Source organism: Schistocerca piceifrons, chromosome X (assembly GCF_021461385.2).
Source record: "Schistocerca piceifrons isolate TAMUIC-IGC-003096 chromosome X, iqSchPice1.1, whole genome shotgun sequence".
NCBI lineage: Eukaryota > Metazoa > Arthropoda > Insecta > Orthoptera > Acrididae > Schistocerca > Schistocerca piceifrons.
Window position 1 is genome coordinate 753,996,172 of NC_060149.1, and position 24,518 is coordinate 754,020,689.

A 24,518-nucleotide genomic window follows, 5' to 3' on the forward strand; every position below is an offset into this window, starting at 1 on the left:
GGTATACTAATGAACTCAGAAAATCTGTTAACAAATAGTGCCCATTGTATAATACGTAAAAATCTAGCTATAAATTCACAATTAGAAAAAATATTTATCAGATCTCTCTCGACAACCAGAAGAGTAATGCGTTAAGAAAAAATAACTGCTGAAGCAATATATTATCGCAACATCTATCCCAAAAATTCTGAGAAATTTTATTTTGTTGATGCTTGTACTTGAACTCTGGGGCGTCATCAAAGATTATTCGAAAAGAAGACGAACGGCCACAAATACTTTTATAAAGATTCTTTTTAATGTCGTTACTAGTTTCGGGCTGAATACTCTAATATTCTTGCACATTGCATCACCTGACGACATCTTACGGACAAATATATTACTGCGAATTGGAAAAAATAGCCATCTGAAGATTGGACGTGATAGCCCGAGACCGTTTATGACGCTAAAATGAGGTTTCTTACAAGTATATGTGGCTGGTTGCGTTCTTCACCAACCTTCGAAAACACACTCTGAAGATGTTTCTGGCACGAAATATAGTGTCAGACGTTTGTTGATGAGATGTTGAGAGAAAAAAAAAAGATACACGGGAACTGAAAAGTTCAAATTTTTCTTCAAATTAAAAGTCCATAAAAGTAACTACACGAATGCTATTGACTAAACTGCTCTCATGTGACAACGATGAGTGACTTACACGGTCCAGTGACATTAATGTGACAACCGCCTGTGATCGACGTCAACGTGCAATAACCACTCACAGACGCAAGGTGACAGCACTGGTCGTGGAAGATACATGAAGCGTGACTGCGGACGCGGTAAAAAGAGCAGTCATTGTCATAATGCTGGAACGGAGAAAATTATCTGTCGTCCAAACGGACATGGTTCAAACGGCTCTGAGCACTATGGGACTTGAACTTAGAACTACTTAAACCTAACTAACCTAAGGACATCACACGCATCCATTCCCGAGGCAGGATTCGAACCTGCGACCGTAGCGGTCGCGCGGTTCAGGACTGAAGCGCCTAGAACCGCTCGGCCACACCAGCCGGCAAACGGGCATGATTATTGAATTTCAGGCCAAGGGCAAAGCATTTCCAAAATGACCAAGTCTGTAAAATGTTCGCATGCCGCCGTGCTTAGAGTACACTGTAAATGGTAAAACTGCGCTATCCAAAACCGGCGCCAAGGCAAATGCGATACACCACGGCCCAACCCTTACTGCTGTTAATTGGCGACAAGGCTTGAATATGCACGACAATATCTCAACTCTACGTCCACTAAGTGGTGACAGGTGTGCTTTTCAGATTTGCTATGTCTGCGTAAGAAGAAGAAACTAACAAACAAAATCCGAAAACAACTTGGACTGTTCAATTAACCAAAACAATTTCTCCAAGTATAACACCAACACAAAATAGACAGCCGTCTTCGAATCACAACTACATACAAGAATAATATAGAAAACAACAGAAATAATTTCCTACTAGTCTCCGCCAGAGACTTCTCCCATATACCAAGCCTAATCTAGAGATCAGCGAGAAGAAACAAGCCGGGCTGCCAGGGCGGCAGCTATCCACGTCTGCTGGCGGTCGATGAATTGCCGATGTGCGGCCGAGCGCCGGCCTTTATAGCGCTTCGGCGGATGAGTACCTCGGAACTATTTACCATCACGTGGTGAGACGTGTGAAAAGAAAATCCGAAAACAACTTGGACTGTTCAATTAACCAAAACAAATTCTCCAAGTATAACACCAACACAAAATAGACAGCCGTCTTCGAATCACAACTACATACAAGAATAATATAGAAAACAACAGAAATAATTTCCTACTAGTCTCCGCCAGAGCAGAAGAAACTAACAAAGAAAATCCGAAAACAACTTGGACTGTTCAATTAACCAAAACAAATTCTCCAAGTATAACACTGCCCTTCCTTGGAGTTCCGGGATCTGCAGCGACCTTTTCCTTATGTTTATGTGGGCCGGTAGTGGTCCCTGGTGGCCGCTGGTGTCTTTGCAGTGTTGTTGTTGTTGCTGCTATTGTGGCCGTTCATCAATATTGGCTGACTGCTGTGTAGTGCTTCGGTGTGCCTGCGAGCGGGCAACCCGCGGCTGCAGGCTGTCACTTTGGTTGCTGATACTCTAGACGCCGTGATGTCTGGTGGAGAAGGCCACAGCAAGATTAACCCTTTCGTGGGCAAAATTATTGAGCAATTTTTTTAATGAATGGAGAGCAGATAGTAGTTAACAGATAGGTATATTTATCATACAGAATATCAAATTTGCTCCAACTGTGAAAGTGAGGTCACACAACAAGGAGGAAAGTATTCTTCCCACTGCCCTTCCTTGGAGTTAAATGACAACTTTTTCAATTTCTGTCATATTTATTTGATAAATTTACTTCTCTTGTTACAACGATTGTTCACAATTACTTGCCATGAAATTTTCTGAAACATGGGTCTAAGCAAAATGGTATTTGACAATATGTACAAACAAAGCCAGTGCTCTTTTCCGCAGCATTGGTACTACAATGACGGCACGTCCAGTAGGTTTCTCCTAAAATGGGTTGATGGTCCCCTACAGTCACGTGACAGAAATCTTCAGGTACTTTACCCCTTTTAGTCAGAAAGACAGGTTTTTGTCCACGCCTTTTTTGGGACGAGAAGCAAGCGATCAATTGTCTGGATAGATGGATACTGTATGTGAGCTGATCATGTTGTCCACTTTAACTTTTACTTATTTTCCACAGGATAAAACTGTTCACTGCAGCAACGTCCACCAGGAAATAAAATATTCTGTGCCACTATTTTACAGAACATCTGCCAATAGCATACCTTTCTCGTAATTGATCAAACTTATCGACACCACCCATTATTTTGTTGTATTCTGCCACAAATTCAGGACTAGAAATCTCTGTACTAGTGCCATCCTTGATTTTCGTTTTCACTGTTGCTGTTTCTCATGGGTCATGAATTGAGGACAGGAAAGTGACTGGAAGGTTATCCATCCATTTTACTGCACAAATGACTCCTTGTGTTTCAAACTGGAATTCTCCTCGTTCCAATTTTACGTTTTCCTTCATAAATTTGGGAGAATCACAAGTATTTACCTTATACTATATCTTTGAGGAAAAAATCACAAAATGTCACGCAAACAGCACTGAAAGGCTCCTGTACAGAGCAAGACTCAACTATACAATGCCTCTGCACGAAGGTACGGCAAAAACGGCGGGAACTTCCGATTGGAAGCAGTCCCCCATACTGTTCACTAGGTGGTAGCACCGTACAGAGGTGGGAACTGTGAATCCCACGGGACTAGGAGCGAGTTCATTGTAGTGGGCAGCATGTTTCCCACGGCTCACGAAAGGGTTAATCACGTTTTATGATCCACTGGCCAGATGGCCGTTGGATCCTTAGAAGGGTCCACAGCGGAAGAGGGAGCCTTATGGTCTGGCTGATGTTTCTGTGGCATTCCCTGGGTGCAGTGGTCATCCCAGAAGGCACAGTGGATCGACACAAGCGTGAACCTATCCCTGGGAACCGTGTCCACCCTGTATTCAGTTTGATTTTCTTTGGCACCATAGCATCAACCAGCAAGACAACGCAACTCATCACACTACTCGCAGTGTGAGTGCGTGGTTCGAAGAGCACCAGGATGAGTTTACCGTACTCCCCTGGTCACCAAATTCCCCGGATTCAAACCCAGTGGAGAATCTGTGGGACTACCTCGATCGAGTTGTTCGCTCCACGAATCGTCGACCGAGAAACCTAACGCAGCTGGCTACACGGCTGGAGTCGGCATGGCTCCACATCTCTGTCGGTATCTTCCACAACGCTACTGACTCTCTTCCTGAACGCATCGCGGCGGTCCGCCCTGCAAAAGTTAGTTATTAAGGCTTTCGACACGTGGTCACATTAATGTCACTGGAAGGTGTATTAATCACTAATCTATCTCTTGAAACTTCCGGACAGATTAAAACTGTGTGCCGGACCGAGAATCGAAATCGGGAGCTTTGCCTTTCGCGGTCAAGTGCTCTACCAACTGAGCTACCCAAGCACGACTCACGCCCCGTCCTCATAGCTTTACTTCTGCCTGTATCTCGTCTCCTACCTTCAAAACTTTACAGAAGCTCTCTTGCGAACCTTGCAGAACTAGCACTCCTGAAAGAAAGGATATTGTGGAGACATGGCTTAGCCACAGCCTGGGGGATGTTTCCAGAATGAGATTTTCACTCTGCAGCGGAGTGTGCGCTGATATGAAACTTCCTGGCAGATTAAAACTCATATCAGCGCACACTCCGCTGCAGAGTGAAAATCTCATTCTGGAAACATCCCCCAGGCTGTGGCTAAGCCATGTCTCCGCAATATCCTTTCTTTCAGGAGTGCTAGTTCTGCAAGATTCGCAGGAGAGCTTCTGTAAAGTTTGGAAGGTAGGAGACAAGGTACTGACTGAAGTAAAGCTGTGAGGACGGAGCGTGAGTCGTGCTTAGGTAGCTCAGTTGGTAGAGCACTTGCCCGCGAAAGGCAAAGGCCCCTAGTTCGAGTCTCGGTCCACACACAGTTTTAATCTTCCAGGAAGTTTCATATCAGCGCACACTCCGCTGCAGAGTGAAAATCTCATTCTGGAAACATCCCCCAGGCTGTGGCTAAGCCATGTCTCCACAATATCCTTTCTTTCAGGAGTGCTAGTTCTGCAAGGTTCGCAGGAGAGCTTCTGTAAAGTTTGGAAGGTAGGAGACGAGGTACTGACTGAAGTGAAGCTGTGAGGACGGGGCGTGAGTCGTGCTTAGGTAGCTCAGTTGGTAGAGCACTTGCCCGCGAAAGGCAAAGGCCCCTAGTTCGAGTCTCGGTCCACACACAATTTTAATCTTCCAGGAAGTTTCATATCAGCGCACACTCCGCTGCAGAGTGAAAATCTCATTCTGGAAACATCCCCCAGGCTGTGGCTAAGCCATGTCTCCGCAATATCCTTTCTTTCAGGAGTGCTAGTTCTGCAAGGTTCGCAGGAGAGCTTCTGTAAAGTTTGGAAGGTAGGAGACGAGGTACTGACTGAAGTGAAGCTGTGAGGACGGAGCGTGAGTCGTGCTTAGGTAGCTCAGTTGGTAGAGCACTTGCCCGCGAAAGGCAAAGGCCCCTAGTTCGAGTCTCGGTCCACACACAGTTTTAATCTTCCAGGAAGTTTCATATCAGCGCACACTCCGCTGCAGAGTGAAAATCTCATTCTGGAAACATCCCCCAGGATGTGGCTAAGCCATGTCTCCGCAATATCCTTTCTTTCAGGAGTGCTAGTTCTGCAAGATTCGCAGGAGAGCTTCTGTAAAGTTTGGAAGGTAGGAGACGAGGTACTGACTGAAGTAAAGCTGTGAGGACGGGGCGTGAGTCGTGCTTAGGTAGCTCAGTTGGTAGAGCACTTGCCCGCGAAAGGCAAAGGCCCCTAGTTCGAGTCTCGGTCCACACACAGTTTTAATCTTCCAGGAAGTTTCATATCAGCGCACACTCCGCTGCAGAGTGAAAATCTCATTCTGGAAACATCCCCCAGGCTGTAGCTAAGCCATGTCTCCGCAATATCCTTTTTTTCAGGAGTGCTAGTTCTGCAAGGTTCGCAGGAGAGCTTCTGAAATGTTTGGAAGGTAGGAGACGAGGTACTGACTGAAGTGAAGCTGTGAGTACGGGGCGTGAGTCGTGCTTAGGTAGCTCAGTTGGTAGAGCACTTGTCCGCGAAAGGCAAAGGCCCCTAGTTCGAGTCTCGGTCCACACACAGTTTTAATCTTCCAGGAAGTTTCATATCAGCGCACACTCCGCTGTAGAGTGAAAATCTCATTCTGGAAACATCCCCCAGGCTGTGGCTAAGCCATGTCTCCGCAATATCCTTTCTTTCAGGAGTGCTAGTTCTGCAAGATTCGCAGGAGAGTTTCTGTAAAGTTTGGAAGGTAGGAGACGAGGTACTGACTGAAGTGAAGCTGTGAGGACGGGGCGTGAGTCGTGCTTAGGTAGCTCAGTTGGTAGAGCACTTGCCCGCGAAAGGCAAAAGCCTCTAGTTCGAGTCTCGGTCCACACACAGTTTTAATTTTCCAGGAAGTTTCATATCAACGCACACTCCGCTGCAGAGTGAAAATCTCATTCTGGAAACATCCCTCAGGCTGTGGCTAAGCCATGTCTCCGCAATATCCTTTCTTTCAGGAGTGCTAGTTCTGCAAGGTTCGCAGGAGAGCTTCTGTAAAGTTTGGAAGGTAGGAGACGAGGTACTGACTGAAGTAAAGCTGTGAGGACGGGGCGTGAGTCGTGCTTAGGTAGCTCAGTTGGTAGAGCACTTGCCCGCGAAAGGCAAAGGCCCCTAGTTCGAATCTCGGTCCACACACAGTTTTAATCTTCCAGAAAGTTTCATATCAGCGCACACTCCGCTGCAGAGTGAAAATCTCATTCTGGAAACATCCTCCAGGCTGTGGCTAAACCATGTCTCCGCAATATCCTTTCTTTCAGGAGTGCTAGTTCTGCAAGGTTCGCAGGAGAGCTTCTGTAAAGTTTGGAAGGTAGGAGACGAGGTACTGACTGAAGTGAAGCTGTGAGGACGGGGCGTGAGTCGTGCTTAGGTAGCTCAGTTGGTAGAGCACTTGCCCGCGAAAGGCAAAAGCCTCTAGTTCGAGTCTCGGTCCACACACAGTTTTAATCTTCCAGGAAGTTTCATATCAGCGCACACTCCGCTGCAGAGTGAAAATCTCATTCTGGAAACATCCTCCAGGCTGTGGCTAAGCCATGTCTCCGCAATATCCTTTCTTTCAGGAGTGCTAGTTCTGCAAGGTTCGCAGGAGAGCTTCTGTAAAGTTTGGAAGGTAGGAGTAAAGTTTGGAAGGTAGGAAACGAGGTACTGACTGAAGTGAAGCTGTGAGGACGGAGCGTGAGTCGTGCTTAGGTAGCTCAGTTGGTAGAGCACTTGCCCACGATAGGCAAAGGCTCCTAGTTCGAGTCTCGGTCCACACACAGTTTTAATCTTCCAGGAAGTTTCATTTCAGCGCACACTCCGTTGCAGAGTGAAAATCTCATTCTGGAATCTATCTCTTTCCAAACATTAATTCCGACTTGTGGGGTCTGCTGGTTAACCGGATGTAGCCTCCCCATTCCCCCCGGGAAGGTACTAGTGTACCCCAACTGTCTGCGTCTATTGTAATCCATAGAATAGTGCGAGTGTTTTCAGATGTCTGCGAGCCGTGTAACTGAGGCGAAACGTGAGGACCAGCCCGGCATTCACCTAGCGGGATGTGGAAAACCGCCTAAAAACCACTTCCAGGCTCGCCTCGTCGTTATCTGCCGGACGGATTCGATAAGGGGCCGGCGCGCCTACCCTAGTCCAGGAAGCAGCGCGTTAGCGCTCTCGGCTACCCTAGCGGGTAGTGTATCAATCAGTAATACTGATGTTGAAACGTCGCTGAAATCGCTAAAATCAAACAAAAGCCCCAAGGCCTAATGAAACATCCGTTGTGTTATTCACACTTTTTTGAATGGATGGCCGTTTGAGACAATCGCCTGCAATTATCTGCACATACAATAGTGATTGTCTTAAAAGGAAAATAATTTTAAGAGCTACAACAACCGCGATCGTCTCCAGACGACGAAGATGTCGTAGGTCCCAACTGCATAAAAATCTACATGTTAGTTTACGGAGGATCATTTGGACGGCCACAAATATGCTCTTCTGATGATCACATACCATAAAAAGAAATGGTGGATGTCCGTATCACTGACAAAAACCCTGATTCAAAGAAAACATCCTGCAATCATCTTAAAGCTTGAGAGCATTCCACGCCACAGACGTCATATTACCGTAGTTCTGTGGTCAGCTGCTGATATTTTCTTTTACAATGAAGAAATAAATTGCTGCAGATGAATTCATCTCCACCTTATTCAAGAATATGTCGTTTCAGCTCTACAAAGAACGTTTTAGGCCCTTCATTTCTGTTTCATCTTCTTCGCTGTTTTATGCGAACTCAGTAATACAGTGACTACTAGCACACTACACACACTCCTTTTAAACTACGTCTTCTTCTTGCTTTTTGAAAAGATCATAGATATACAGATATTAAGACGTATTCCCTGTACCTTTATTTCATTTTGTTAATGAATTTTAGAACACACATTCTGAGACCCAGCTGCAGCCGGGTAGCAGCAGATGTGCTATTATGTGGACATTAAGTACGGCGAGTAGACGAGCTGCCTAGGGCAACACGCTCAGAAGCGGGCGCTCCGCGTCGCTTTGTGCTGTGACGGTGGAGCGTAATTGCATAGCAAGCATTCTCTCCTCGCATCACTGACTCCAGAATAAGAACTAGCTGCTCTTTCTTACGGTTGCTAATTTGGCTGAACTATAGTTTCTGGCGTTTCTGCATCTCATACAGAGCACTCGCTCAACTTCGTCGTGACTGCTTCTCTAGAGGCAAAATAAAGCCAGCTTCTTTCCGTCCGTTGTCGATAGCGAGCAGCCGTAACGTGTAGTTATATTCTCGTACCTCTTAAAGCTGGCACTTTTCACACTGCTTTCTATACTGTCCTAGAACGTAGGTTTCGAAGTCACAAGGTGATCGTAACTGCCCATGGAGCTTTGGAACAAGTGCAGTTTGTGGCGTACTGTTTCTTGACACAACTCACAATCAGCATTAAGGTGGACTATTTGTACACGTCTTGCATAAAGATTCGTAATAACGTTGTTCAGAAGTGGTGGTTTTATGATTCATTAACGATATTTGTAATAAATAATTATAGGATATGTTCCAATTTGATATTATAGAACAATCCTCTTTGATGTAATTTAATACAGTGAGGTGACCAGTCATGGGGTACCTCATAATGACATGTAGGACCTTATGTCCGCTTAGGTGCAGCAATTTGAAGTGGCCTGGTCTCAGCGAGTCGTTGGAAGTCCCGTGTAGAAAAAAAATGGTTCAAATGGCTCTGAGCACTATGGGACTTAACATCTGAGGTCATCAGTCCCCTAGAACTTAGAACTAATTAAACCTAAGTAACCTAAGTACATCATACACATGCCACATCCCTGCTCGAGGCAGGATTCGAACCAACGACCGTAGCGGTCACGCGGTTCCAGGCTGAAGCGCCTAGAACCGCTCGGCCACACCGGCCGGCTAAAGTCCCAGGTAGAAATTGAACTATGATGCCTCCTCAGCCATTCATAATTGCGAAAGTGTTGCTGGCGCAGGATTTTGTGCACGAACTGACCTCTCGACAACGTTACATAAATATTCGATGGAATTCTTATCGGGCCATAGCTCCAATTGTCCAGAGTATTCTTCAAACAAGTCACGTACAAATGTGGTCAGATCATACGGGCATTTTCATCCATAAAAATCCCATTGTTGTTTGTGAGCATGAGCTCCATGAATAATCATTTCCAGTCAATGATCAGATTGGAATTCCAAGTAAACATATCCCACACCATTATGGAGCCACCATTAGCTTGCGCATGTAATTTTTCCTCCTATCTATGTAATTATGTAGTTATGTAGTTCTCAATTCGTTCGAGCAATCAGTCATTCATAATAGGAAACACAGTCATAACTCAGTCACTCAAAATGATTCAGAAATTTTTCTTGTTAGAATGAAATCAGGCGATGATTCTTCTTCTCTGCAGGCTCGTGCTTTGCGGCAGTCTGCCAATCTGTACAAATAAAATGCCTCGTATTTTTGGGAGCGTTGTATAATGAGTCGGGAAACCTCAGATCAAGCGGATATTTGGCTTATATTTCCCTTTTAATCGTACAGTTTCATATCAGTTATCTTTTGCCATAAATCTCAATATTCAGATTACAATTCTTCAAACAATGCTCAGGCTAATCGGCACGAAGACAATCTCGGAAGCTTTTTCTAACAACCACCAGAGAGAGTACTACAAAGAATAATTATGCGTTCATGGCATAGCTATTGTGCGAAACTACTTTGTGCATGGATTCTGCGAGTATGAAGATAGAAAATTAGTAAACGTCATTCAAAGGTAGAACTGTATCAGAATAATTCATCGAATATAAAGAGATATTACAATTGCCCCTCGCAGCGAGCAAAGTTAATGATAATACACTTTGCGAGCCCACAGAAAAAAATTTGTTGGTTTGTTTTTTCAAAAGAGGAATATTTTGAATTAATAGAATTTTACTGTAGAGAGTATGGGTAGTAACATGTTAAGACAGCAAGTTACGAGAATACCTAAGCTGTAGCTTTTACATGTACCGGGGTATACCCGCATCCCGAGTACATAAGCAGGGAAGATGTAGATTGGTGTAATTACGAAAAAGGTCTACCCATTTGGGAACTGGCCTTCACAGGGAAACCCTGGAAAACCCGGAAGAATAGACCCCAGCTCAGGCATTAAAGAAGATAGGAAAGCATAAATCCAGTAATTTTGAAATATATAGAGGCTCCATAGATTATATCTAAGGAAAAGTGCCTCATAGCCAAAACAAAAAATTACAATAGTGCTCCAAAAAAATTTTCAAAATTCTTCTTTCTACGATGTAGCCGGCGACCTCGTTGTGAAGTCGATGGAACAGGATCACTGGGTACGGACAGCGGGTAGGCGACGTACAGCGGCCGGCCGGTGTGGCCGTGCGGTTAAAGGCGCTTCAGTTTGGAACCGCGTGACCGCTACGGTCGCAGGTTCGAATCCTGCCTCGGGCATGGATGTGTGTGATGTCCTTAGGTTAGTTAGGTTTAATTAGTTCTAAGTTCTAGGCGACTGATGACCTCAGAAGTTAAGTCGCATAGTGCTCAGAGCCATTTTGACGTACAGCGTTTGGTGGAGGCGGTACGGAGGACAGGCGATGGCTTATGGTACAGGACAGAAGCTGGTAATGTGCCGTAGAAACAGCAAGATGATCTCAGGAACAGATCGTCAGGGACGTGAACATGGAACAGGTTTAAAGTGGAATAAGAAAAGGTTCTGACTGAATAAATCCCTGGAAGAGAGTGGATTAAGGCAACGAAGTCCATATTTCATCGTTGAACTCAAAATTGGAGTAGATTCTTATATTCTTCCATCTGTACTAGACTGGAACATCCGTCAGTCCTGACAATTGCGAATTTTTTTGTAGTCCTAAATACCAAAGTTGTCTTGCATTACAACTGATGATTGTCCAAAACATTGCCAAATAGACTGTGGGCATTTAAATTTTGTTGTAGCTCATATCGAATGTATTCCTCTCAAAAATTTTTTAAAATCTAATCTTAGTTTTGTTATAGTGCTGGTGGAAGTAGAGCATTGAATCTGTCCGAGGTTTGCTTTTAATTACGAAATTATGGATAAAATTTAAGTTTACACCTGATGAAAAATTTTAAACATAGGCATATGACACTGACTCCACAAAAGGAATAATTTCTAGAAAAAATTCTCTGAATAATTTTCATTATTCTTATAGTTAATTGATTTATAGATCCACCTGCAAATAAATATCATTAATGATGACGTATGTCATTTAACAAATCATCCACTCGCAGAATCTTCTTCATTCTTTCATGAACATTTATGGAAATATATTTCAACAATTATGTCCATAATATGAAACACACAAACTGCTATTCTTAAAATGTTAATTAAAATTCTAAAATAATTCTCCTGGTAGAGAAGGCATAATGAAAAATCTAAAAATTATAATAAGTTTCTCTCGCGCCATCAGAGAGTTTCTTCAATTGTTTGCAGCAGTGACATTATCGACTGTTGCTTCATTTCACAGTTCATTTGTTTTCTCGCGCGAACAGCGCACTTCATACACACAGCGTATTTACCTACATATCCCGCACTGTTCAAGTTTCACACGCAATTCTCACATAAGTGCCGTGTCTTGAGGAAATGTAGATGCACTTTAATTGTATATCACTATGGCTTCTGCTCATAGTCCACACTTACAAACACTAGTAATTAACAAATTCTTCTACCTATCTTCAAATTTTGTGCTAAACTATCACAGGAGTAATCTCACTGTCTCTTAACCTATCACAGGAGTAATCTCACTGTCTCTTACCCTCTAAACAACATAAACATCGTGATATTTATATACACATTCGACTCATAGTCAAATTCCACTCTAAATTCTTGTCCATATTTGGTATCACAGATCTACGTTCATTCAAAAAGTTTATGAATGTCATTATGCGGGAATAATCCCTTTATTCTTTTCGATTCGGGATATGCCAACAAGTATGATCCAGGATTTGGTATATTTACAATAACATATGGTCCGGTGTAAATAAGGTTCCATTTCTTTATGTTTTTCATCAGTTTCGAGGAATGGATGTGTCGCCTCAATAAAAGCTTTTCTCCAAGATGAAACGTCTGAATCCGGTGAATCCGTTTATCGTATGTCAATTTCCGTTGTATTGCCTTTTTAGTTAAATTGACAAGTGCGAATCGAATCTTTTCCTCCCATTTTAAATTATGGTCTTCATACTTCGGCAGATGGTTTATCCAGACGTTCTTTTCAATCTGACTAAACATACGCTCTGTTGGAGTAAAGTTAGTTGGGGTAGGTGTCAGATTATTAAATATTTGTTCAAATTCTGACAAATAATCAGCCCATGATGTTTGTTAACTGTGACAGTATGTACGCATGAATCGGGTTAATTCTCGAAAAACTCGTTCTATTGGATTACCTTGTGGATGATAATATGATGTCGAAATCTGTCGAATACCAAGCTGTGTTAGTGTTTGCTTCCATTTAAATCCGGTAAAAATTCTGGCATTATCTGTAGTTATGGATTTCGGTAAACCTACATGCAGAAGATAGTCATGCACCAATCTCACTACAACAGCTCTGGCAGTAGCACACTTTAATAGATATAGGTTTACATATTTTGTAAATACGTCAAAGAATCCAACAATGAATTTGACTACTCCTCTTGATCGTGGGAAAGGGCCGCAGATATCACACGAAATTAACGCCCTTGGCTCTCGTGGAATAACTGGATGCAGAACATGCTTACTACCTCTATTATCCGGTTTTGCCTTTTTACAGAGTAAACAGTTTTGTATTGTTTGGTGTACTTTTCTCCGAATATTTGGAAAATAACAGTATGCTCCTATTTTATTGGCACATTTGATCACACCAAAATGTCCCCATGATAAGTGGGTAAACCAAATTAATTTTTACTCATATTCCTTCGGGATACATACACACCACCGTGGATTGTTGTCCTTCCCAAATCTGAAGAATAATACTCCATTTACTAATTTATAATGATCTAAACTAGCCCTTGAATTTGGTTGTTCCTTCAGCTGAATTATCTTCTTCCATCGAGGGTCTTTTCGTTGAACATTTCCCATATCTCTACAAAGATGTACATAATAAGTTTTGTAGATATTGTCCTGCAACAGTAATACTGGAAAATCCGAAGTATTTACTGATTCTATTTCCGGCGTTAAACCTTCTGGGGATCTTGACAGTGCATCCGCAATAATATTTTCTTTGCCAGACACATGAATAATTTTAAATTGGTACTGTTGTAGTGTCATTGTCCAACGTGACAGTCTGGGATGTAATAATTTACATATAAATCCCTTCAGCTGTCTTTTATTCCGTGGTGATGGAAAATTTCGAATTGTACTTATCTTCTTCTCGGTAGGCAGGATACCTTTCGCATCTATCATATGTCCTAAGAACTTAATTTGGTAAAGCAAAATGAGACTTCTGTAAGTTTACTGTAATTCCGGTATTCTTGAAAACAGCAAAAATCCTTTCCAAAATATGCAAATACTCTTCCCATGTTTTCGTGGCTATTAATAAGTCGTCAACAAACACAGTTATACGACTACACAATTCTGGTCCAAGAACATAATCCAACGCTGAAATAAATATTCCGGCACTAATATTAAGTCCGAACGGGACAACTCTAAATTGGCAACTTCTCCCGGCATAGATAAATGCGGTATATTTCCTAGATTCTTCATTCATTTGGACCTGCCAGTACGAACTTCTCAAATCAATACTAGTTAAGTACGAAACATCCTGGAAATTTTGAATTAATTCATCTATATTTTCCGGATGAGTTCTTACAGGTACTATTATTTTATTAATCTCTCTCGCATCCAGAACTAATCTTACGTTGCCTCCAGGTTTTGGAACGACTAAGAGCGGAGAACAATATGGACTAGTTGATGGCTCAATCAAGTTCCATTCTAACATTCTATTTATCTCCCTTTGAACATATTGTTCTAAACGCCAGGTTTGGTTAAAGTCCTCCTGTTGTATCAAATCCTTTGAAAGCTCCTTCCAACGACCGTTTGTAGTGCCAATTAATTGAATTATGGCACCACGACAATATTTCTCATACACCGTCTCCTTTCTATTTAAATCCAGTGCTATCTCTTCTCCATTTAATCTAAATTTAACTATTCTTTCCAAAAAATCAATCTGACAATCGTACTCCTGCATCCTCCCAATACCAAGAATACAGTCCACTAATAACTTCTCCACTAAAAGGAACGTGCATTTTATTGCTACATTGCCCATTTTCATCTCTAATTGTGTTTGTATTTTGACATTGGGAGAGCGTGCTCCAAGAGCTCCGATGATTTTGCAGTTCTGTACCGGCAAAATTGGTATCTTCTTCTTCCTAATAATTCTCCTAAAAAGAGCGCCTGAGATGACATTGGCGGAAGCGGCAGCGTCTAAATCACATTCGTTGGAACTTCCTCTATTTCAACAAATACTTCCGATACCGGAACACTCGATCTGTCATTATGACACGTTATTAAATCCTTTGTTAACTCTTCAGTCAACAGCTCAACATCATTATATCTTAACAATTGTAATTTTACTGTTTCGCCCCTAACATATCCCCTGACCGCTCCTCTGGGGCACGATGCGGTCATGTTTAGTTTGACTGATTGTTGGTCCGATTGGTATTTGTCTCCTCAGCTACTTCAGTGATTATCGATTGTTGTGGTGAATTCGGTCTATATTGTCTTGCTTGATTCGCGTAATTATTGTTGTTGTTCTGCTGGTGTTGGTAGAACTGTCTTGTGTTGCCATACATTGGATTATATCGATTAAAATTCCTATTGTTCCTAAAATATCCCCTCGCTGCACCATTACTAAAGTTTCCATTATGGTAATAATTATTGTTTGCATTTTGTCCATTTCTAAGTCTCCTCGGTTAGTTTAGGTGGTTATGATTATTGTTACTGCTACCATTGCTGCCATTCCCATTCGAGTTGCAGCTCGGATTCGCTTCTATTGCTCTTCTTTGATATGAAATTTCTATTGACCTTTTATTGTCCTCCTCAGTTATATCAATATGATCAAGCGTAGTCATAAATGAGTCTATATCCTTATCATTTATATATAACAGCTGATTCCTTATACTGGTGGGTAGTCTGGACTTGAGTTATTGTCCTCCTCAGTTATATCAACATGATCAAGCGTAGTCATAAATGAGTCTATATCCTTATCATTTATATATAACAGCTGATTCCTTATACTGGTGGGTAGTCTGGACTTGAGTATCCTAAATATATCCGGCAAAGGAATCGGTACATCCCAATACAAAGATTTATTAACGTATTTTTCAAAATATCTCTTTAGAGATCCTCTAGAAAATGAGAAACGCTCAGGATATAATACTTCCTGCCTAAATCTTTCTTGTATTCCAGCAGACCAATATTTTGCTAGAAAAGCCTGCTCAAATTCTTTATAACATTTACATGAAGATGTTTGTTCGGATACCCACAATGCTCCTGATCACTGTATGTATCCAGATACAAAACAAATCTTTTGCCATTCTGTCCAAGATCGTGGAAATAGACCTCTGAAACTTCGAATAAAGACTACAGGATGAACATTCTTTTTGTCAGGGTTAAAGATCTTAAATTGTCTCTGTTTAATCATCTTTTCCCTCACCTGGTACTACGATTCCAAAAATTATCCTGTTTGTACTCTCCCCTGTGGCTATCCATTACATCGAATCTAACTAGTGACGTTCCAGTTCTATCTACATCGGATCTTAACGTGGACGGAATGTCACGCGCAGATTGAGAATTTTGTTTCCTACTTCTCGCTGTTTCTAAATCCTCCTGCGAGAGATTTAGTGATTTTTCGATATTTTCTTTCCAACGCGAGAATTCTTCGCCAAGTTGTTCACGAACTTCTTTTAACCCTTTGTTGACAAAATTCTCTTCGGAACTCTCTGAAATTGACTGTAAAGCTACTTTCACAGTTCCTCCTATCGTTTCCGAAGGAAAATTTTGCCACTCTAATGTCATTTCTGAAAACTTTCCCGCAAGTACATTCATTCTATGTTCAACTGTCGTCTGTTTTTCCTTCACTTCGTCAAATTGCTTCTTTAGATTATCTTGGGAGTCTATAATTTCTGGTATAATAGCTACGGAACACTGAATGTCCTCTTGAGCTTGTATTACTTGAGGAAACAGTTCTATGTGTTTTTGTATCGTGTCAATTTTGACGGATACATGTTTGGTTAGTTCCGCTTTTAATTTACTATTGTTTTCTTGGCATTGTTGGCGGACCTGCTCAGTTTGAGCAATAAGAGTCTGTTCGGTCCTTTCTGCCTGTTCTTTTATTTCCTGTGCCTGGGTATTTAATCTCTGATCTAATTCGATAAAAGTTGCTGTTAATTGATTTTGTAACTCTGCTTTATTTTCGGCTAATTGATTTTGGAGTTCATTTTGTATGGCTGATAAGTCTCGTTTTACTTCTGATTGTACAACGGACAAGTCTCGTTTTGCTTCAGACTGTATAATGGATAAGTCTCGTTTTATTTCCGCTTGGGCTTCTGCAAAATCTCGTTTAATTTCTACTTGAGCCTTCGCAAGGTTTGACACATTTTCGGCTAATAGAGACAACTGTTGCATAATAACAACTAATAGGTCAACAACAGTCTGATCAGCTGTTGTATGAATGTTTTCTCAACCAGCGGGATTATTTATATTGCTACCGCTAGCCACAACAGTCTCAGAATTGCTATCCGTGGCCTCTGCTTCTGCGCAAACAGCTGAAGGCTGTTGCACGTCTCGTTGCTGATTCAATGACATTTTAAATGCCGCTCTAGTCAATACCATTAAATAACTTCAATATCAGGTTCTAGTCACTAAATACAGTTTCACATTTACTGTCGTAGACACACTTAATTTTCAAACTACTTCACAGATGGTATAAAGTTCAATGTCCAGATACGAAAATCACACAATATACAGTTCTACAATCTAGCTACTATCTGGAAAAAAGTTCTTTCTAAATTAATTTCAAACTATTTTAAGTGCAAAATGTAAAAATTGGAATTATCTGGCCTTGTTCTGCAGTGTAGGTCTTGTCCAATAGTTGCCATCGTTCCTTGGTATCAGCAGTCTTTTACTATGGGCATCGAATCTCTCTTCAGGTTGGTTACCTCTCGTTCTCGTCGGTTTTCATGAAACAAAAAATACATATATTATATAACAATCCAAGAGAGTCCTGTCACACTGGCGTCACTGTAATTTTTCCTCCTATCTATGTAATTATGTAGTTAGGTAGTTCTCAATTCGTTCGAGCACTCAGTCATTCACAATAGGAAACACAGTCATAACTCAGTCACTCAAAATGATTCAGAAATTTTTCTTGTTAGAATGAAATCAGCCGATGATTCTTCTTCTCTGCAGGCTCGTGCTTTGCGGCAGTCTGCTAATCTGTACAAATAAAATGCGTCGTATTTTTGGGAGCGTTGTATAATCAGTCGGGAAACCTCAGATCAAGCGGATATTTGGCTTTGATGAAGTTTAACCTTCCGAAGAAGTAATGGAGCTCTTGGAGTATTAAATGCAGGTTCGTATCCAGTCTTTCGGAAGTTCCCTTCTGATTAACAACCACGCAATATATCGATGAATATCATTAATTCTCAAATGTCAAATAATGTAAATTGTTACACACCTTTTGTATGAAGGAGCAATATATATATATATATATATATATATATATATATATATATATATATATATATATATATCCCTTTTAATCGTACAGTTACGAATCAGTTATCGTTTGTCATAAATCCCAATATTCAGATTACAATTCTTCAAACAATGCTCAGGCTAATCGGCACGAAGACAATCTCGGAAGCTTTTTCTAACAACCACCAGAGAGAGTACTACAAAGAATAATTATGCGCTCATGGCATAGCTATTGTACGAAACTACTTTGCGCATGGATACTGCGAGTATGAAGATAGAAAATTAGTAAACGTCATTCAAGGTTAGAACTGTATCAGAATAATTCATCGAACATTAAGAGATATTACACGCAGTCTCTTGTTGAGAACATGGCCTCGTGGGGTCTGTGGCACACTCGAACCGTACCATCAGCTCACACCAACTGAAATCGGGATTCATCTGATCAGGCTACGTTTTTCCGGTATTCTAGGGTCCAGTCGATATGATCACGAGCACAGGAGGGCTGCAGCAGGCAATATCGTGCTGCTAGCAAAGGCACTCGCGTCGGTCGTCTACTGCCACAGCCCATTAACGTCACATGTCGCACACTGTCTTAACGGATACGTTCCTCGCACATTCCACATTGATTTCTGCGGTTATTTCACGCAGTATTGCTTGTCTATCAGCACTTACAACTCTACACAATCGCCACTGCTCTCGGTAGTTAAGTGAAAACTGTCGGCCACCGTGTTGTCCGTGGTGAGAGGTAATGACTGAAATTTGGTACTGTCGGCACACTCTTGACATTGTAAATCTCGGAATATTGAATTCCCTGACGATTTACGATACGGTATGTCCCATGCTTCTGGCTCCAACTACAATTCCGCATTCAGCGTCTCTTAATGGACGTCATACGGCAGTATCACGTCGGACACCGTTTCACATGAATCACCCGAGTACAAATGATAGCCCCGACAATGCACTGCCATTTTATATCTTGTGTACGCGATACTTCTGCCATATGTATACGTGCATACCGCTATCCGATGACTATTGACACCTCATTGTACATTGTCCTAGAATGTAGGTTTCCAAGTCAGAATATTATTTTAACTGCCAATGGGGCTTAAGGCAAGGTGCAATTTGTGGCCTACTGATTTTTGATACAGCTCATAATCGGCATTAAGATGGGCTATTTATACATATCTTTCATGAAGATTCATAATCTCGTTGTCTAAAGGTACTGGTCACACGATTTATTAATGATATTTGTAGTAAATAATTTTAGGATATCTTCTAATTTGATTTTATAGAAGAATTCTCTTTGATATAATTTAATACGCACGCAAATAAATATTCATACGCCAACATTACTTTAATCATTCTTGCCGTCAACTTAAATATTCTTTAACATAGTTCTCAGAACAGTCGTGATAATTACGTTGTGCCATAGATATCATGGGAACATGCAACATTTATTAAAGTTTTCTCCATACAGCGCTAAGCCATGTCAAACCAGGCCAGCACGCTATGTAGCAATCAGAATGACAAACAGGTAGGGAACTGATACTGGAAATAATTCGTGAAGGCCCGGACACTGTTGCTCCACCTCTCTGGAGGGGGAAGTATGAATTATTAATTTAATAACATGACGTCACTGAGGAGGGAGTTGCCAACGTTATACCTGCTGATGTGAAGTCTTCGGGACTTCTACCTCTGGTTTGCTGAGAGCTGAACTGGTGGTGTATGGCGCACCATCAATCTGTCACTCTACCCGGGAGGCACACGAAAGGCTGCTGCCCCCGATTTACATCTGTGAGCAGAGACTACCGTCCACGGTCTACCTCTGGCGGAGAGGGTATGCACTAACATCTACATGCCTCGCTGAGCTGATGGAGTTGACTCGGACACACCCTTCTGATGTCCATGAGTGCCCTTGTAAAAAGCAGTCGACAACCTGTTGCTCGACGTAATTGTATGATCTGTACCTGTCGCTCGTTGCCGGTGTTACGTCAGCAGATGCGATAGAGATAACTGCCTCAAGAATGTGCTGTCCGCGGTGGACGGGTCAGCGTGTTCCAAGACTGTGTGTTGCATCCATTGCCCTCTCGATGGGCGCAGAGAAACTCATTCTAATGTAACACTTAAATCGAAAAAAAAATACCTTTCGCTAATGCTATTTCATTATCGTACAGTGCGTCAACTAGTCTTTAGCGCCGTACTCTGCGCTTCGCCATCCTGCAGCCGTTGGGGTCTCAGTCCAGGTCCTTAAAAACAGGAGCCAAAAGCCTTCACTTTGGCTGCCGTCGCCTTAGTGGAACCACATCTGCAGCAGATTCGTCGTTACCGTTAGGATTTCCATCCTGGCGCAATACGTAAGAGTGAGTGAGCATCTTTCTGTTCGCTTTTCTGGTTGTGTTTATTGGAAATGCGGAATTGTAGGGACATTAATGGCACTCTTAAAATGTCGATTGATAAACAGCAGGAATCTGCAGGCTTGTCATTGTTTAGGGGAAATGACAGGAAAATGTGTTTAACGCCAGTGAGATGCAAATTTTGTAATTTATCAGGGCATGAGTTGCCACGCACTAAGTCAGTAACAGTAACGTGTGACATGTATTGACAGTTTGGTCATTTAGCATATGGCCTTTCTGAAACACGATGGACCATGTTCCGGTGTAAAAACTAGTTTATTTCACTGCTGCGTGTAATATGTGTAACGTTTCCCCATATCTATGTTACTGAAATGGCAGCTGTAGAATATGCAAAATGATAGAAACACACGCTGCTACTACACTTGAAACTGTCATTTCTTCAATAGAACGAGTACAGACGCGTGGGCAAGAAAATCAAGAACTACGTAGCCAAGATGAAAATTCACAAACTGCTGTACAGCAGTTACTGTCTGGATCACTGGAAACTAAGGAAGTCCTGACTGTATCCTCCCCTCCTCTCGATCCATTAGCAGCGAGTCTCATAACGCATTTTTCCGAATAGACAATGGAGGATGTAATTGAGTTCATTAAATATGTATTAGTTACCGCCAAATGGTGCAATTGGACAAATGAATCATGTTTACGCAAGACTTACTTACGCTTTGTGGGCGATACTAAACTGTATGTAATGTACCATGAGGCATTTAGTAATCAAGAACCGTTCCAGGAGCTATCAGATGGCCGGAATCAGCACTATTGGAAACATAATAGCGAGATATTATTTAGGGAAAACTAAGCAGTTTGATGCAGAAGCCCAGTGAGTCAGTGGAATCTTTCTCGAATACAATATGGATGGTTGATGTACAAATGTATCAGCTGACAAAAAGTGCAAGGGCTGATGCACTTAGCTTGCATGAAGTTCAGAATATAGGGCTGCCGATGTCTCCTTATTGGTCATCCACGCGTACCATGTAGTCAGGATGGACAATCCTTCTGACACAGTCGCAGCTCCTGGGATCGCCACACAGTTGGAAAAATCGATACCGCTACGAAACAGTGTAACAACCGTCAGGTCTTGTATTGCTATAAAATGTGGACGTAATATAATCTGCAAAGGCAGTGGCTTCAACCAGAGTACTGTGAGTGTTGATGAGTTGGTCATAAGGCACAAGAGTGCAGGAATAAGAAACCAGGGTAACATAATCATAAAAAATGTCCACTGAATGCGAACGAGAGTGAATTACACACTGGAAAGCATTGAGTGTAGAATGGAATACTGCACATACGTATACAGAGAGAGAAAGCTGCTTGTTAGGCGTAGTAAAGGGCAAGGAACACAACTTCTTAGTAGACGCAGGTGTGCACATCTTGGTCCTTATTCTGGACCGGCAGGAAGAGATTTAGTTCTCAACAGTACAGGTTATGTGGGATAGGTGACAATGACGTGAAGTCATTGGGACAATATCGCTCGACGTTAGCACTAGAGCTTTGAGTTTTGGTGAGTGCATGGTAGTATTGCCATATATTGGTGGGCGTTATTCTGCAATCAGGGGACTACACATCCTAGATAAACTTCATGTTAAAATCAATTTTTTGCGTTATCCAATTGAACTCAGCGGAACTTTGTATTCACTGCGAACGAAGACTACAAGCAAAGCAATGTCGCAAGGTACATCGCTCGTGAAGGTGTTGCCATCTGAACCCAAACATGGTTTGGTTCCTGTGATAACGTGTCATCAGGTATGGGAAGTTAGTTTGGGTCCATTTTGATAGCGATGTTCGCGAGAAGTACTGTGTGTAGTATATCAAAGAGCCGAAGAAACTGGTACACCTGCCTAATGCCGGTCGTTGTGGCCGAGCGGTTCTTGGCGCTTCAGTCCGGAACCGCGCTGCAGCTGCGGTCGCAGGTTCGAATCTTGCATCGGGCATGGATATGTGTGAGGTCCTTAGGTTAGTTAGGTTTAAGTAGTTCTAATTCTAGGAGACTGATGACCTCAGATATTAAGTCCCATAGTGCTCAGAGCCATTTGAACCATTTGAACCTGCCTAATATCGTGCAGAGCCCCCGCGACCACACAGAAGTGCCGCACACGACATGACATGGACTCGACTAATGTTTGAAGAAGTGCTGGAGCGAACTGACACCATGAATCCTGCAGGGCTTTCCATAAATCCATAAGAGTAAGAGGGGGTGGAGATCTCTTCTGAACAGCACGTTGGAAGGCTTCTGAGATATCCTCAATAATGTTCATGTCTGGAGAGTTTGGAGGACAGCGGAAGTGTTTCTGCTCAGAAGAGTGTTCCTGTAGCCACTCTGTAGCAATTCTGGACGTATGGGGTTTCGCATTGTCCTGCTGGAATTGCCCAAGTCCGTCGGAGTGCACAATGGACATAAATGGATTCAGGTGATCAGACAGGATGCTTACGTACGTATCACCTGTCAGAGACGTATTTACACATATCAGGGGTCCTATATTACTCCAACTGCACACGCCCCATACCATTACAGAGTCTCAGAGAGCTTGAACAGTCCCACGCTGACATTCAGGGTCCTTGGATTCATGACGTTGTCTCCACACCAGTACACGTTCATCCGCTCGATGCAATTTGAAACGAGACTCGTCGGACCGGACAACACGTTTCCAGTCATCGACAGTCCAATGTCGGTATTGACAGGTCCAGGCGAGGCGTAACGCTGAGACTGTTTGACGGCCCAACATTGAAATCTGCAGCAATTTGCGGAAGGGTTGGACTTCTGTCACAGTGAACGATTCTCTTCAATCGTCGTTGGTCCCGTTCTTGCAGGATCTTTTTCCGGCGCAGCGATGTCGGTGATCTGATGTTTTTCCGATTCCTGATATTTATGGTTCACTCGTGAAATGGTCGTACTGGAAAATCCCCACTTAATCGATACCCTGGAGATGCTGTGACCCATCGCTCGTGGGCCAACTACAACACCACGTTCAAACTCACTTAAATCTTAATAACCTGTTATTGTCGCAGCAGTAACCGATCTAACAACTCCACCAGATATTTGCTGTCTTACATAGGCGTTGCAGACCGCAGCGCCGTATCCTGCCTGTTTACATATCTCGGTATTTCAGTACACACATCTATACCAGTTTCTTTGGCGCTTCTATGTGGATCTACTACAAAGTAACGCAGAGTTAGATGAAATGCATTGTTTCATGCACAGGAAGTTGATGTGCATTAGCAGTATAAATGGAGAGTTCATGGTTGCTATTAGCCTGGATTATTTTGGCATAGATTAGGTCAGTCTGCCAAAGCGCTAACTGATTGAAGGGGACATCAACAGGTCATGTAATGACCAGAGCCACAAACAAACCATTAATGTATCTGCATTTTCTAAAAAGAGAATCACACTAGCAAGAAAGTGATCAACCAGTGTTGGAGACTTCGTTGCTACAATTTCTAGATTTCTTTAACACAAATGGTCCATTACCAGTGACTCCTGTGACAGGAATATATACCAACAAGTAACAATGCTCTGGTTTGTAGAAAGTTATATCTTGTACTAAAGATTGATAACAACTGATGGAGGAAGTCAAAAAATGGCTCTGAGCACTATGCGACTTAACTTCTGAGGTCATCAGTCGCCTAGAACTTAGAACTAATTAAACCTAACTAACCTAAGGACATCACACACATCCATGCCCGAGGCAGGATTCGAACCTGCGACCGTAGCGGTCGCTCGGCTCCAGACTGTAGCGCCCAGAACCGCACGGCCACTCCAGCCGGCCATGGAGGAAGTCATTGATGAACATCTGGCAGAAGGAATTATAGAACATAGGTATAGTACATGTTGCGCAGATGTCGTTATTGTTCCATAGAAATCACCAGAAGGTACTAAAATGTACAGCTCCTGCTGCGATTATCAATATTTGAGCACAAAACTGTTACTGATGCCTATCCTATCCCCAGCATTACTGAGTAATTAGACAATCTAGGCCAGTGCAGATGTTCTTCAGCAATGGATATAAGAAACAGATATTACAAGCTAGAAGTAATTCCTGAAGATTGCCAAAATCTTCCTTCACAATACCACTGGATCATTACTAGTACTCGTATCGCACAATGCCATTGGGACTCGGAAACGCATCACTTAAATTGCAAGGACTGTTACATGGGGTACTTCATAGATTAAAACACATAAATTTGTGG